This window comes from Lonchura striata, chromosome 11, assembly GCF_050655825.1.
Source record: "Lonchura striata isolate lonStrDom1 chromosome 11, ASM5065582v1, whole genome shotgun sequence".
NCBI classification, from domain to species: Eukaryota; Metazoa; Chordata; class Aves; order Passeriformes; family Estrildidae; genus Lonchura; species Lonchura striata.
This window is the reverse complement of record NC_140713.1, coordinates 20,154,241-20,168,129: the sequence shown is the minus strand read 5'-3', so window position 1 is coordinate 20,168,129 and position 13,889 is coordinate 20,154,241. Positions and strand designations below refer to the sequence as shown.

The 13,889-nt window shown below is 39.8% G+C and overlaps 1 long non-coding RNA gene across 27 annotated transcripts in view; it reads left to right on the top strand.

The window, feature by feature from the left end:
• Nucleotides 1-13,889, top strand: part of LOC110476338 (uncharacterized) — a 524,174-nt gene that overhangs the window by 355,372 nt on the left and 154,913 nt on the right. The gene's annotated exons all lie outside the window — the stretch shown is intronic.

Below are 13,889 nucleotides of genomic sequence, written 5' to 3'. Positions count from 1 at the left end.
GGACAAACACACTTCACCACTGTGATCTTAAGAGGCTGAAGTATCTTTCAGACAAGCTCATTCCTTAGACTTAATTAAAACCTAGTTCGCTCCTTTATTCAATTTATGAGGCCTAGCCAGTAGGATTAAGCGATTACAGGCAAAAAGCCCCATTTGTGAAACACTCATAAGCTCAAGCTGCTAGACTGCTCAGTTGTACTCCATTAAATTAATAAGGAATGAATAGACTGATCCATTATGAATAAAGCTGTGGGGAGCCTCAGCATTGCCTCAGACTCTCTGCACACTCCTTAGAGAACATTTGTGCAAAATGATTATGCTCATATTCATTCAATTGGAATTCTATAAAAGTGGAATGCATAAATTACTCTAAAGATGGGGAGTTTATCTTAAACATTAACTATGTGTGTGAATTAATAAGACTATTATAAAACCATTAGCATTCAGTGTATTTACCTACGTATGCTGCATACCTAAACTAAATTCAACAATTGTTCCTAATTGCTATTCTTGTTGTGTGATCAAGCTGTGGTTCATTTTCTCTTGTAGTCATAATATTTATGAATTGCAGTTTTTCCTGTGAAAACTTCTTGATCTCCCTTTTTCCCCCACCAGCTTTTCACTTGCTCCTGCAGTTTTTGTATTGGGAAGTGAAAGATCAACAGATGCTTACAGATGTGTTAAAATGAAACGTTGGCTATCACGTGAAAATATATGTGTCAACCAAACCTTTATATATGTATATACCTTATATATATATATATATATATATATATATATATATACACCTTTTACAGAGTTTTAGTTGAAGAAGCATGTCAGTGACTCCTGGGTGAGTGTCCCCTGAATCTGCTGCTGTTCAGCAGAATCCCAGTTTCAAAATGCAGAGGGTACAAAACTCATCCACCATTCTTTGCCACGTTGTGAACATGCACAGTCTATTTCTTCTGGAAGAACTTAAAATGAAAATGAAAGGTAAAAACTCCAAATGAAATGAAAGGTAAAAAGCAAACCCAAAAACCAAAATGAGGGGGTGCCTTAATGGGAAAAAAGCCCCAAAACCAAAAACTGACCAACAGTTTCTAGAGGACTTTGCAAACAAGGAGTTAAAATGAATGAACATGGGTTAGTTGCTCAGGTTATAAAAGCAAGAGCTCAGACAGGCAGTGGCAGGGGTGTGCTGCAGGATGAGAAGAGAGCTCAGGGCTGAGCTGCTGGGACAGACACTTTGAACAGGCAACCTTTCCTCCTGCCCTGCATCTCCCTTCCCATCCTTTGACACTTGCTGACAGGGCAGCAGACCCTGTGGGGCTGTAGAGTGGATTCACCAGGGACTGGGCTGAAGCAAAAGCACTGCATTATTGGGGCTGATTTGATGTGTCTCAGTGGGATGGCAGCAGGGGTATCTAGGCACGGTGTTATTTTCAGAGCTGCTCCTGAGCAGAGCGAGGAAGTTCCGTGTTAACACAGGTTACCTGGCATGTCTGACCTTCATTGTTCCCAGTGGAAACAGTGACAGTCTATTAGTCCTCCACAAGGGATATCACTGTCTCACAGCAGCTCTGAAAATCCCCCAGGACATTCCTGGAACAACAATAATTCTGCAGGAGTTCACACAATGTTAGAGCTCTGTGAAATGTTTGCAACAAATCTTTGCCTGGATTGGAAAGGGGGATGTGGTGGGAAGGGGGAGAGGGACAGCTTTGAACTCAGCTGCACTTGAGAGGAGACTCTAACCTTGCAGGCAAGTTGGACTAGGTGGGACTTTTGCCACGGGAAAATCTTGCAAATTCTCTTGAAATGAAACAGCCAAATAGATAAAAAGAAAGTGGAAATTAGCTTTTTAGCTTAATCATGATTTTGAAGTAGAATATCAACCTTTACATCCGAATTTTAAAGACAAAGAATTTAAACAGTGAAACTTGTAGGGGCTAAAAGCCAAAGAAACCAATTTTCAGCTGAGCATTTAGGAAATGGAGTGACAGAGTTTTAATACAGCTTATGGGAAGTAGAAACTGAATTAAAGTTTGATTGCCTTTGATGCAAAAATAATGCTATGGATGGGAAAGTAAGTCTGTAGATTTTTACACATTGAGTAGTGCTAAGATCTTTTCATGGCTGTACTTTTAGAAGTAAAGGGCAGGAGTAAAGAAACTCTTAGGTCCACTGTCACACTGTGACACGAAATGACTCACAGAAGCAGGTTAGATGTAAAATGAAAGAAAAAGAACCCAAAAAAGCAAACTTTATTTTCTCACTCCACAGTATATACAATAGCAAAAATGACAGTGGGTTGGAGGGTGAAACTGCCACCTCTCCAACCACACTGGTCAAACCAACAGTCCATCAATTCTCTCCACCCACAAAGAAGAATGCAAAACAGTCATTATTTACATGAACACGCATGAGAAAACTCAGTTGAAATATGTAAATATCAGAAGGCATAGGAACTTTTAGAATAACTTTAAAACTCCCAAAAGAACAGGGAGACAGTCCACTACTGGATTTCTTAGACCTGATCTTCTCCTCTTTGCTTAGTTATCCTTTCCAACATGTGCCTTTCAGACATTCCTGCAGCCTGTGGCACTGTTGTGTGGTGTGTCCTGGCCTCAAACTCAGCACAGCCCACAAGGGCAGCAGTGATGCCTGTGCACAGGTAGCCTGACAGGTGTGCTAGGCTCCAGTGAAGATAAACATGGACAGTGAAGATAACATGGTGTTCAGGGTAACCTCCACTTGCTGCTCTGGAGAATTTTCACCTGGGGGGTGTACCTCAAGAGTTACTCGATGTCATTAGGGCCCCTGGATGACTTAATCCAGGCTTGATCGAAAGGATTAATAAATGAATTCTTGAGAGAGCCAGCATGTGAAGTCTGTATTGGAGAAAGGCTTATTCTTTGGCCTGGCTCCAAGAGAAACTAATCATCATGAACTTCATGCAGATTTACGATTATTCTTTCTGTAGAAAGGGTAAGGCCACAGCTCTCTGGCAGTGGTGGAAAGCTTGCAGAAAAGGAGAAAGCCAAACACACACATTGTATGTGAGCTTGTTTCCTTGAGATCCTTCCCTTGGATTTTCTGCATTTTCACAGAAAACTGATGTACGAGCATTATCATGTATTAAACCAGATAGAATCACTGCGCTCCTCTCAACTCCAGGAGACAGAAATATCATATTCTCTTATTTTTCCAAGAGAGATGATATCATGGAATAAAGTGATAAGAAAGAAAGCTACCATGATAGTATGAAATATGTCCACTGGCTGCCTTCAGCACAGTAATCTTTTATATTCAAACTATTACTCAAAGTAGGGATTATGGAAATGCTGTTCTTCTGTGGTGCTCTCTTGGGTGATCTATGGAACCCTGCAGAAGTTAGTGAAAGGAATCTTATCATTTCTTCTCATTCCTTAAAAAAATGGTAATAAAATAATCTATTAAATTTCAGAGCACATATATACATGTATTGGAAATGCAGTATGATAGTGGGGGTTTAGAAAGTGCTGTTTCATTATCAGATTTCTAATAATCTTTTTAAATATCCTGGAAAAAAAGGAAATACTGCAACCTGTTCATCCAGGATTTTGGGCTTTTTTTTTTTTTTTAGAAGAGAGTTGAAGACATTTTGTAATCTATTTCCAACATTGCATTTGAAGATATGCTTGGATTTGTAAGGTTATCTCCTACTCATAGGATTTTGTTAAAGTTATGGAACAGTCATTAAAAGGAAGACTGAAGCTTTGTCCAGGAGCTTTTCTCTGTAGTCTTGAGATAGCTTTTTGCTTTTTCTTTTTAATGCTAAATTTTTCACATTAAAGCATTATTTTCTTGACTCTTACATACAAAAAAGGACATAATGAGGGGACAGAGATAATCCAGGTGCTGCAGAATTCTTTAATTTTATAAGGAAACAGACCAGTGGTCTGTAAGATCCAATATCTATCCCAAAAGAAAATTAAAATCACTTGGTCAGCCAGGCAGTGCAAGATGACCACAATTCTGTGATTCCCTTGCTTGATTAGGGTATTCCTAGAGCCAGGGGGATTGTTAATCCTTGTGATTTAAGCTAAATAGTCTAACTACAGATGTTGCTACTTTGTAGATTCTGCATTATTTGGATCTCCTTTGCTTGTGTCAGGGTTTCTGAGCCACAGGATGTGTGTGTGAAGTGTGAATGGGTGTACAAGGACAGGGAGTGGCTCCTGCTTTGGGGCTGCATAGGGGCCGAGTTCATTTTGTGCACGTCTGCTGATTAGACATGAAATCCAAGATCAGTCTTTTGAAAGATGGATTTGATAAATGGTAATACCCCAGATAATGCCCTCATGAGTGTACATGTCCCAGGATATCCAGTTTTCTTGTGTTGTAATGATATGTGTGGATTTTGTATGCTCAGGACCACTCATTCAGCCATGACATGGAAGCAGAGGAGCCACTGCATGTGGAGCTGAGGAATCATTTCCTCCTGTGCTCAGGACAGGCATTTATTTAACAGTTTTTCATAGAAAATTAAGCAAGGTGATTTTTCTAGTTATGAGATGAAGGAGAGAGACCTATTTATTTTGTTGTTTTCTATAACCTTTTTGGGCAGTATGGATCACTTGCATTCCTTAAGATGGTTGGATAAAACACTCCTTCCAACTTCCTCCAAGAGATTCCTTCTTTGTCTCATTGAAGCGACAGGTAATGAGATGGACACACTTAACAGACTTTTCTTTAGCTATTTTGCATTCCAGTGTTAATATATCACATGTATATATCTGCCCCCCTTGAAAACAAGCAAAACACTGAGGAGTAGCACCACCCATGCTTAACCATCACTGGAGTCCCAAGGAGGAGACTTCAGTAATAATGTTTGCTTTGTTGGATTTATACATTTAACTAGCCTGGGACTCTGGGAGGTGTAGAAACTCAAACCCAGTGGAATAAAGCACCCTGCTCTATGAGAGTCTCATGAGTGCAGACTGGAGCTGGGGTAGAAGAAGAGGTATTTGATGTGTGAGGAGCCAACAGGCCCCAGTGTGTCCCTTTTGTCTGTCACCTTCACTCTGGTGCTTGCTGGTAGAAATCAGTGGGAATCCTTCTAAAGTGGGGCTTCAGTGGGTCTTCTAATAAGTCGACTACTATCCAAAAATACTTCTGATTAAAGCACAGTGCTGTCAGGAGAGGGATAAAGGTCACCTTGGTAATAAATGATAGCTGTGTTGCAGTCTAGGGAAAAGTTCTAAGGTTTTCCAAAGTTTGAATAGGGATAAGTGGCCCGTTAGGTAATTTCTTGTAATATCTTACCTTTTTTTTTCTTTTTGGCCAATTTGCCCTCTCCCTACATACTCTATTTTGGCCAGTTTCCCTGGAAGACTGCTAGAAACCCAGCATGTACTAAAGACCTGCAAATCAGATGATCATATAACAATGATTTTCCAGTTCCAGCTGCATGTATCTCTGACTGCCTGGTACAAGCAGGATTCCACTGGGTACCCAGAGTGTCACACCAGTCCCAGTGTACTGACATTTTGTTGTCCTGTGGCTGTATCATGAATTAAGGGTTGAAGCCACACTGTCTCTGCTGGGCTGCAAGCACATAATTCCAATGAGCAGTATCCCCCACAGGGTAATAAACTCTTTAATAACAGTAATGCAGCAACCACAATAATGAAAAAAGTGATTACATTCTACATAAAAATATAAAAGCTCATTTGATCCTGAGGTCCCCAGTGGCACATTACCTGGACTTTTATTTAAAATATAACATTTCTTACATCTTATTCAGGTCCTTTGTTAACACTAATATAAAACACCAGTAAAATTGTCATTGGAGGAATTTAATAAGGAGTGGGTATGGCTCAGCAATGCACGCTGCTAATTCCGAGTCCTTCCATGAATCTAATCTAGAAGAACACAAGATGCTCTGCTTGGGTGTTTCAGTACTGAACCACACTTTGCACATGCAAGACAGATCAGAAGATCCCATCTTTGCAAGCAGGGATCTGTCCTAAAATAGGAGTGCTTCTACAAACACCTGAGTTTAATGAAATGTGAGAGTCCCTTCTTCTACTTGCTCTTCATTCTCGATGGTTTCCCTGCAAATCCAGGCTAACTCCAGAGATCTAGAATGACACCAGGGGATTTTCTTCCAAGCATATGTCAGAGGTTCTGAAAGCAGAAGTCAGCCAGACCTTAGTCTATAATCCACCTTGCAGTATTTCTGTTCTATCTAATACTGGGAGGAAACCAACCCTGTTAAGCCTTGCTTTCCTCCCAGTATCCATAGTACATACATTACTGAGTCCATGGTTGGAATTCAGAATTCCAGCAGCAATCTTTTTTGCACTGTCCCTTCTTGTAATCTGTACAGTCGAGCAGAAATATATTCAGACTTTTTTCCATTTCCTTTATTTTTCTGCCAGTACCACATTATTTCCTGCTGGAGACTCTGGCCTTCCCATCATGTCACTGAGGAATTAATCCCCTGCTCTGTAAGTAAGAACATATGGCAAACCATTACTCATCAGCCAGGGCCTGGACACAGTTTTGTTCTAGAAAGTGGGCTGGCCAAGATGGTGAGTGGAAGGATGGGGTTTTTAATAGGAGTTTTTATCAGGGTTTTAAATGTTCTCAAATCAGAGACAGATCTGAAGATTTAGAAAGTGTGTGAGCAGGTAAAGTGCATTAGCAAATCCTCCTGTGAGGTTTAACAAGGGCATTGTGGTGGCCTTTGAGGCTGTGATGGAAAATAAGCCTCTACTTCCCTTTGTATGGAAGCTTCAGGTATTCTTAGAAGCCAAGGGCCTGCCTTCATTTCTAGGTATGAAAATTGGTTTTTATCAAATGGAAATGAAGTAATTTAAGTAAAGAAACGCATTGCTGATTTTTTGGGTTTTTTTTTTGTTTTGTTTTTTTGTTTTTCCAAATATATGAATATGTTGACTGTCATTCCAGGAGCTCCTTTAAAAATTTGTATGGCCATTTACCATCACCTATACCTCCAGCAGCTGTGCCCACAGGAAATGTCATATATGTTGTAACTCTCTCTGACCCTGTTCTTCCTCCCATTCTTTGATCATACCCACTGCTTGTCTCACTAGATGTCTATGGTCAATCACAGCTCCAGGACAAGGATTGCCTCTGTTTTAATATGTAAATAGGCATGTGATGAAATAGGATTGGAGTTTCTGGGTGTTAATGAGAAACAAACACATAATGGTAATCCAGGCAATGGACTGCTTGAAATGGATATGATAGAGGGGACTGTCTTTTCAAGATAGCATCTGCCTAATATCCTTTTACCTGAAGAGAAGTAGTCCCCACAAAGAGAGAAGTCATGTTAGAAAGCTTTCTTGTGTTCTTTTCCAGGGACTGACTGCAGTACCAACCAAGATTTTAAAACATATTTGGGTTTTTTTTGAAGTGATGAGCCTTTTAAAAATAATATTGCATGGGTAGACTTGGTGAATAGGAATTGAGCGAGATGTGCTACTATGCTTGTTCTCTTACTAGTCATTGACTGGAAATGCTCACAAAAGGAATAAAAAGTACATTTGCCTTGTTAATACAATTTGTATTACATATTCATAAACCATTTCATAAAGCTCCCAAGGAAAAATTCAATTGTACTGAAAGCACATAATGGTAGAGTGGCCATACAGAAAACAGGCAGCGTGTTGCAGAATTAACTGCACAATGAATGAAATGCAATGTCTATAATAAACCCATTCAGATATAAATTATGGGAGAGTAGATGAAATGTTTGTTAAGCAATAAAGCTTGCAACCATACATATGAAATTGAATGGGATTTATCAGAAAATATTGCAGAGGATACAGTCTGAATATGTGTTACAAATTGGCTGAATTAAAAATAATCCAAGGAAAGCAAGCTTTTGGGCGACTGAAAATTTTAGGAAATGAGTTCATAAGCTGTTTAGCTCTGACCCAAAGTCCCCTAGTGCCAAGAAAAAGAGAGGCAAGAAAATAAGAGCAGGATAATTTCTTAGAGGACCACAGTTATGTTGTCTTAATTTTAACCTCCTAAATTTTGTCCAATAATCAGACTCCCTGTTGAACTAGCAGTATCTAACTAGAGTAGAGAGTAGAGAATTTGGCCCAGCAGTGTTTGGTTAGTGTGATTTACAGTGGAAGATTTCCCCCCGCCCCCAACTATTTATCTCAGCAAGGCTGTTGTACTGAGGGTGGGATAGATGATATTTTCGTTGGACCTTAAAGAGATATGTGGTATGTTTTCCCAAAAGACTTTGCCAGATATCTCAATACAAACAACAGAGTTGCTGAAGAACACATTCTGTGGGATTCCATACCAAGCTTGACTGAAGTCCACTTTTCAAAATGACAGAGCCTATGCTTTTCCTCAATTTTTGTAAACTGAAAATACTTACAGTTTTCACAACGTGATGATGGAAATATTGTACTTCTGAGCAACAACCAAGAGAATCAGCAAACCCTTAGAATTAAATTTAAAATTCAAATAGATGTTTATGGGGTAGGGGGATAAAAAGAGTGCATAATTTGCAACCAGAAATAACATTGGTAGCTATGGAAACATAGGACAACCTAAGAAAAATAAATAAGAGCTGCAGAATCTGTGCCTGAGAAGGTTGAGACTATTATCTCTTTTCTTAATCTTACCTAGATGCTTTTCAGGTCTTTTCTCTTCTTTTGAAGCAATGAATAATGACCACTTCTCAAAGGAGTTAAATGCATATAAAAGAATATGGAAGGCAGAATACAAAGTGCTGTTTCTGTAAGGGCTTTAAGATGGTTGCTCTGATTTATAGATAGAAGATCCTGCCCCTAGACTACGATGAGTGCAGCCAAGTGACATGGCCTTTGTAGGTCTGTTGACCCTAAGACCTTTTTTACTCTAAGTGTGTGTCACTGTGGTGACATTCCTATAGAGTTTGTCACACTGAAGGAGTAAATACACAACACCGTGAGTAACACCTGAGTCACCAGTAGATCTCCTTTAATCTCTTTGCCTATGCAGGCCAACATTGCTTCTGCTGCTGTTTCATAAGTAAAGGGGTCCCCCTTCTCAGAGCTACAGGAAAAGAAGACTTCCAGAAGCATTTTAATTCCAAGTGATAATGCCAAGCTAGTTCAATGGTCCATTATTGTAGAGTTACAGTTAAGTAAGTGAGGAGAAATGAGCTCAAGCAGATTCCATTTTGCTTCTCTGCTGAATGGATGCTTTTCCCATGTGTAAGAGATTCTGTGGATTTATTTTTTTGTTCCCTTTTTTTCACTGGAAAAACCACACTGAGTACAAACATACATCGGCATCCCGCAGTGTATCAAGAAGCGCTGGTAATCTTACCCTTTTAAGAAACATGGCATGTGCCCAGAACTTTTGGATTGCATTTTATTTGTAGGAATACAGGCTATGAAAACCCTCTTCCCCACTCAGGGAGAAAAGCCTGTTAACTTGTCAGCCTGCATCTGAAAGGCCAAGGGTTCAAAGCTACTCATCAGTGTTGGTTGACATTCCCCCTTAGAGCCTTTGGAAGTATCAAGTTTGCCAGTTATTGACTGCTTTGCTGACTTATCTCTTGTATAAGCACAATTTCCATAAAGGACATAAGGCCGGGGACATGTTCACCAGGCGTTTTAAGACATGGTTGATTTGATTTTCTCATTTCTTGTTTTCTCTAAACATATTCCTCTCAAATATTAAATTGTAACAATATTATTGATTGTGTTCTGCTCATGGAGCAATAGCATCTATTTGGCTTTTTACTTTTTTTTTTTTCCTTAATGATTTTCTCAGAACATGGAAGGAAGTCGAGGTGATGAAATACCTTTGTCCCTTGGAGATGAGGATATTCCAATGGAGACCAGCAACATGACAATATGGGATCTGTTAGCACCATGACAGACCAGGCAGAGTCCCTGAACACAAAACCTTTCTCTGCCTTTCAGGACTTTCAGGATTCAGGATTTCACATCTAGACCTTAATAGTAAAACACCATGTTTTTCTTCAATTAGCAAATATATTCCCGCATGATTTGAATAAATCTGGAGGAAAATTCTCCAGGAGCACAATAATTGTAAAGTCAGTTGAGGGGAAAAACATGCCATGTATAATCTGCCCTGGGCAAAGAAAATGCATCAGGTTTTGAAATGCTGAATGCTGACAATTCAGCAGAAAGTGAGTTGTGGACAGAAACAGTGTTCAGCTGGTAGGACAACAGCAAGGAAGTTTCAGTCAATTCTGTCTTTTTCCTGTTTGCTGTGTGATTGCAAGTGAAGAGGTAATACCACTCAATGAGGCAAATTTTGTTCTTAGATTCATGCGCATAATTATCAGTGACCTTTTATATCTGGGAGAGAATTGATTTTGATGAGAGCTCTACCTCCTGCTCTTCATGCTGGGTCTTGCCCAATTTGTTTTACATGCTCAACTGTCATTATTTGGATGAACCAATCATGGAGATGGGCTATTATTGATAGATCTTCCAGGAAACATGTCAAAGTTAAGTAAAATAAATAAAACATGAAATTAACATGACCATGGGCTTTTCTTCATCAGATACATGTTTCAGTAGCTCTTGCTCAAGAGGCACAATTCAAACAGGAGAATGCAATTTAAATGAAAGGTTTATTAAGAAAACCATGCAACATACCTGTCATACATAAGGGAATACTGAAAAAAATTTAAATTATCCTCTAGAAAACATTTGTTGAAAGATTCACAGACCTGAATCAAACCATCTTCTAAGGTGCTTTAAAATGCTATAGCAAACTTTGTTGTTCTGAAACAGATCTGATCTTGAGGAACTGCCAGGTTTTCTGGCACACCAGAACAGGAGGTCAAAGGACATTTATGATCCATATTTAATGCCCATTTAGCAGGTGAGAGAAACAGAAATTGCTCAAGCTCATGTGTCCAGTAATTTTTGGTGTAATGATCCAATGCCAAGTCCTGCATCTTCTGGAAGAATCAATCTTGGGCACAGGAGGAGCTCTCATCTTTCTGACTTAGGGGGAAGAGTGCTTTGTGTCTTGCAGAATGAAGGTCCAGATCTGTTTGGTTGACAGTGGTGCAGTGTGTGCCAGAATTTCTTTCTGGCTTTGTGAAAAGCAGTAGATGCTCAGTGCCCAAGTGTCTCTGCTTGTTGATGAACAAAACTAGGCTCTTAAAATTAGTGAATGCTTTTCAAGAATTTTGTGCAAACAGTTTGTGTCAGTGAGTCAGTAGCAGAGGTATGAGAGAGGCCAGGGCTCCTCACTCCTGGCCCTGTGCATCAACCACCAAGACCATTTACTTTTCTAGCCAGAACCAATGTGAAGATGTGAAAATACCACAAGAAAAACTTTTTCTTTTAATTTTTTTTCAACTTTTCCACTCAGTTCTGCAGACTCAGGCAGTTTGGTTAGCTGTCCACATTGAGCGAGAAGTTAATATTGGCTTTGCCATGGAGTTTTTCACTTCGAGGTGTATGAAAGATGAGTCTTTCCTCTTGCTATCCCCACTGACCTCTGCTTGAAGGTGAGTGGAGATGTGTGCTGGCTTACTTTTGCTTTGAAGAAACTGGTGCAGAAGGAGAGGGGAATGAGGAAAATTTGGCCCATTGGGGTTCCGGCCCCAACCTCCCTTTGGCAAAGAGCGAAGAGGATGGGGAGAAGAGGGAGGCCAGGAATAGCAAAAGTTCCACAGTCCCCATCTGTGCTGTTGATTCCATCCTCTGGTGATCCAGCCAGGGGATCTACAGGCCAGTGTGCCCAGTCATTAAGGAAAGGCATGTCTGTAATTAATGGCAAAGGGCCTGATACAATAAAAGACATGTCTGCCTTTTCCACTGTGAAGCCGGCATAGGGCTGCGAAAGACGCCAAAGAAAATCAATGTTAAGCAGCTTGTATGGATTTGTGCAGACCTTTACAGTGCCAAAGTCCAGACATATTTCTCATTGAGCTGAGTACTCATATGTTTTATTTATAATTTAATGCTAAAATTTATGAAGGAGGTGCATGGCAGAGGGAGAACCCATAACCTTGTCATTTCTTTTCTTAAAGCAGCAGCTCCTAGATCTAGGAAAGAATTATGTCCTCCTCCTTCTATCTGACTCCCCAGCATAAAACTTCACATGATAGAAATTTTATTCACTCTGCGTTTGTTTTCAGTGAATCAGCTGTACAGCTGAGGTGCCTGTTGTGTATCACACAAGTTTTTATCAAAATCACTAACTGCCAATCACTTCCTCTAAACTAAATCACCTCAGCTGTTTTTCATCAAGCATGCCATGTTGCATTATGGACTTTCATAACTCAGACAGTTAAGGTATGAAAGAAATTAATTGCCTGTATTATTTTCCATAAAAACAAATAAACAGCACTAGGTGCCTTTTTAAACTCAATTGGAGGATTGATTTTTAAATCAAATTGTATTTCATAAGAGTTCAAGCACTCACCACTAGAAGCTGTAATCTTGGAACTTTAAATATAGATGTTGTAATTCCAGAATGTCACATGCTTTAAACATTGAAGTATAAACCACTGCCATAGGAAAATGTTGTGGTTTAAATCCAGCTGGCAAATAAACATCACACAACTGGTCTCTCCCTCCCCCCACCAGTGGAATGGGGAAGAGAATTGAAAGAATAAAAGTGTGAAATATTGTGGGTTGAGATAATTTTAATAGGTAAAGCAAAAGCCACACAGGCAAGCAAAGCAAAGCAAGGAATTAATTCACCACTTCCCATGGCAGGCAGGTGTCTAACCATTCCCAGGAAAGCAGGGCTCCATCATGTAGGACAGTGTCTTGGGAAGACAAATCTCAGAACACCAAACATACCCACTTCCTTCTTCGTCCCTCCGTTTTATATGCTGGAATACATTTCCAAATTACTTGGAAAATCCCTTGGGTCAGTTGGGATCAGCTGTTCCAGCTGTGTCCCCTCACAATCCTCTGTACCCCATCCAATCTCATCACTGGTGGGGTGAGGAGCAGAAAAGGCTTTGACTCTGTGTAAGTTCTGCTCAGAAATAACAAAAAACATCCCTGAATTATCAACACTGTTTACAGCACCAAGCCAAAACACAGCCCATACCATCTACTGTGAAGAAAACAAACTCAACTCTGGACAAAACCAGCCCAGAAAATAAAAATGGTGCACATAAAAGTATATTAAACATGACAGAAACGTTTACAGCCTTGTTTGGAGAGAGGAAGTTTTTTTTAACAGAATACATTATTTACTGGTCTCTACTGTATCATTCCACCATGATGTCAGGATTGCATTTTTTCTGGATGTATGGATCAGGCTTTCCCCCATCTGACATCAGCCACGTTTGTATTGCCACACTCAGCTGAGACACCAAGGTGCAGGATTTCAGCTGGCAGGAATCCAACCAGATCAGCACTGCAGAGCCAGCTGAGCTTATTTGAACTGTGCTGGAAACCTAAAAGTGATGAAGCTGCCAGGGAAACAACACAGGTTCCTGCAAATGGAGAAGACCCAGTGACAGGAAGAACCTCAAAATGTTTTGTTCTGCTAAATTGCCAGGAACAGGTAGGAGTCCAAAACTCATACAAGACTCATGGGTAAGAATGTAATAGTTGCAAATTTTGTTGTGTTCAGTTAAATTACCCAAATGACCTGGTTCAGCAGAATGTGAGCTGGGAGTCTCAGGGAAGTGTTTGTCACATGAGATATTTAGTTAAATTTAGTTAAATACTACCAATTTTATGAGCAAAAGAACAGAAACTCCACCTAACCTAAAACACCTTACATTTTCTTTAACAAAAACATGTTTCCTGTTCTATCCCTCCCTTTTTTGGGGGCCTCCAATATGTCAGTTGTTTAAAAGATGTGCCTGCCCTTATAAATGTATCGAAGATAAGCTAGGTTGTAAAGGATTCAGGTTCATGAACTGT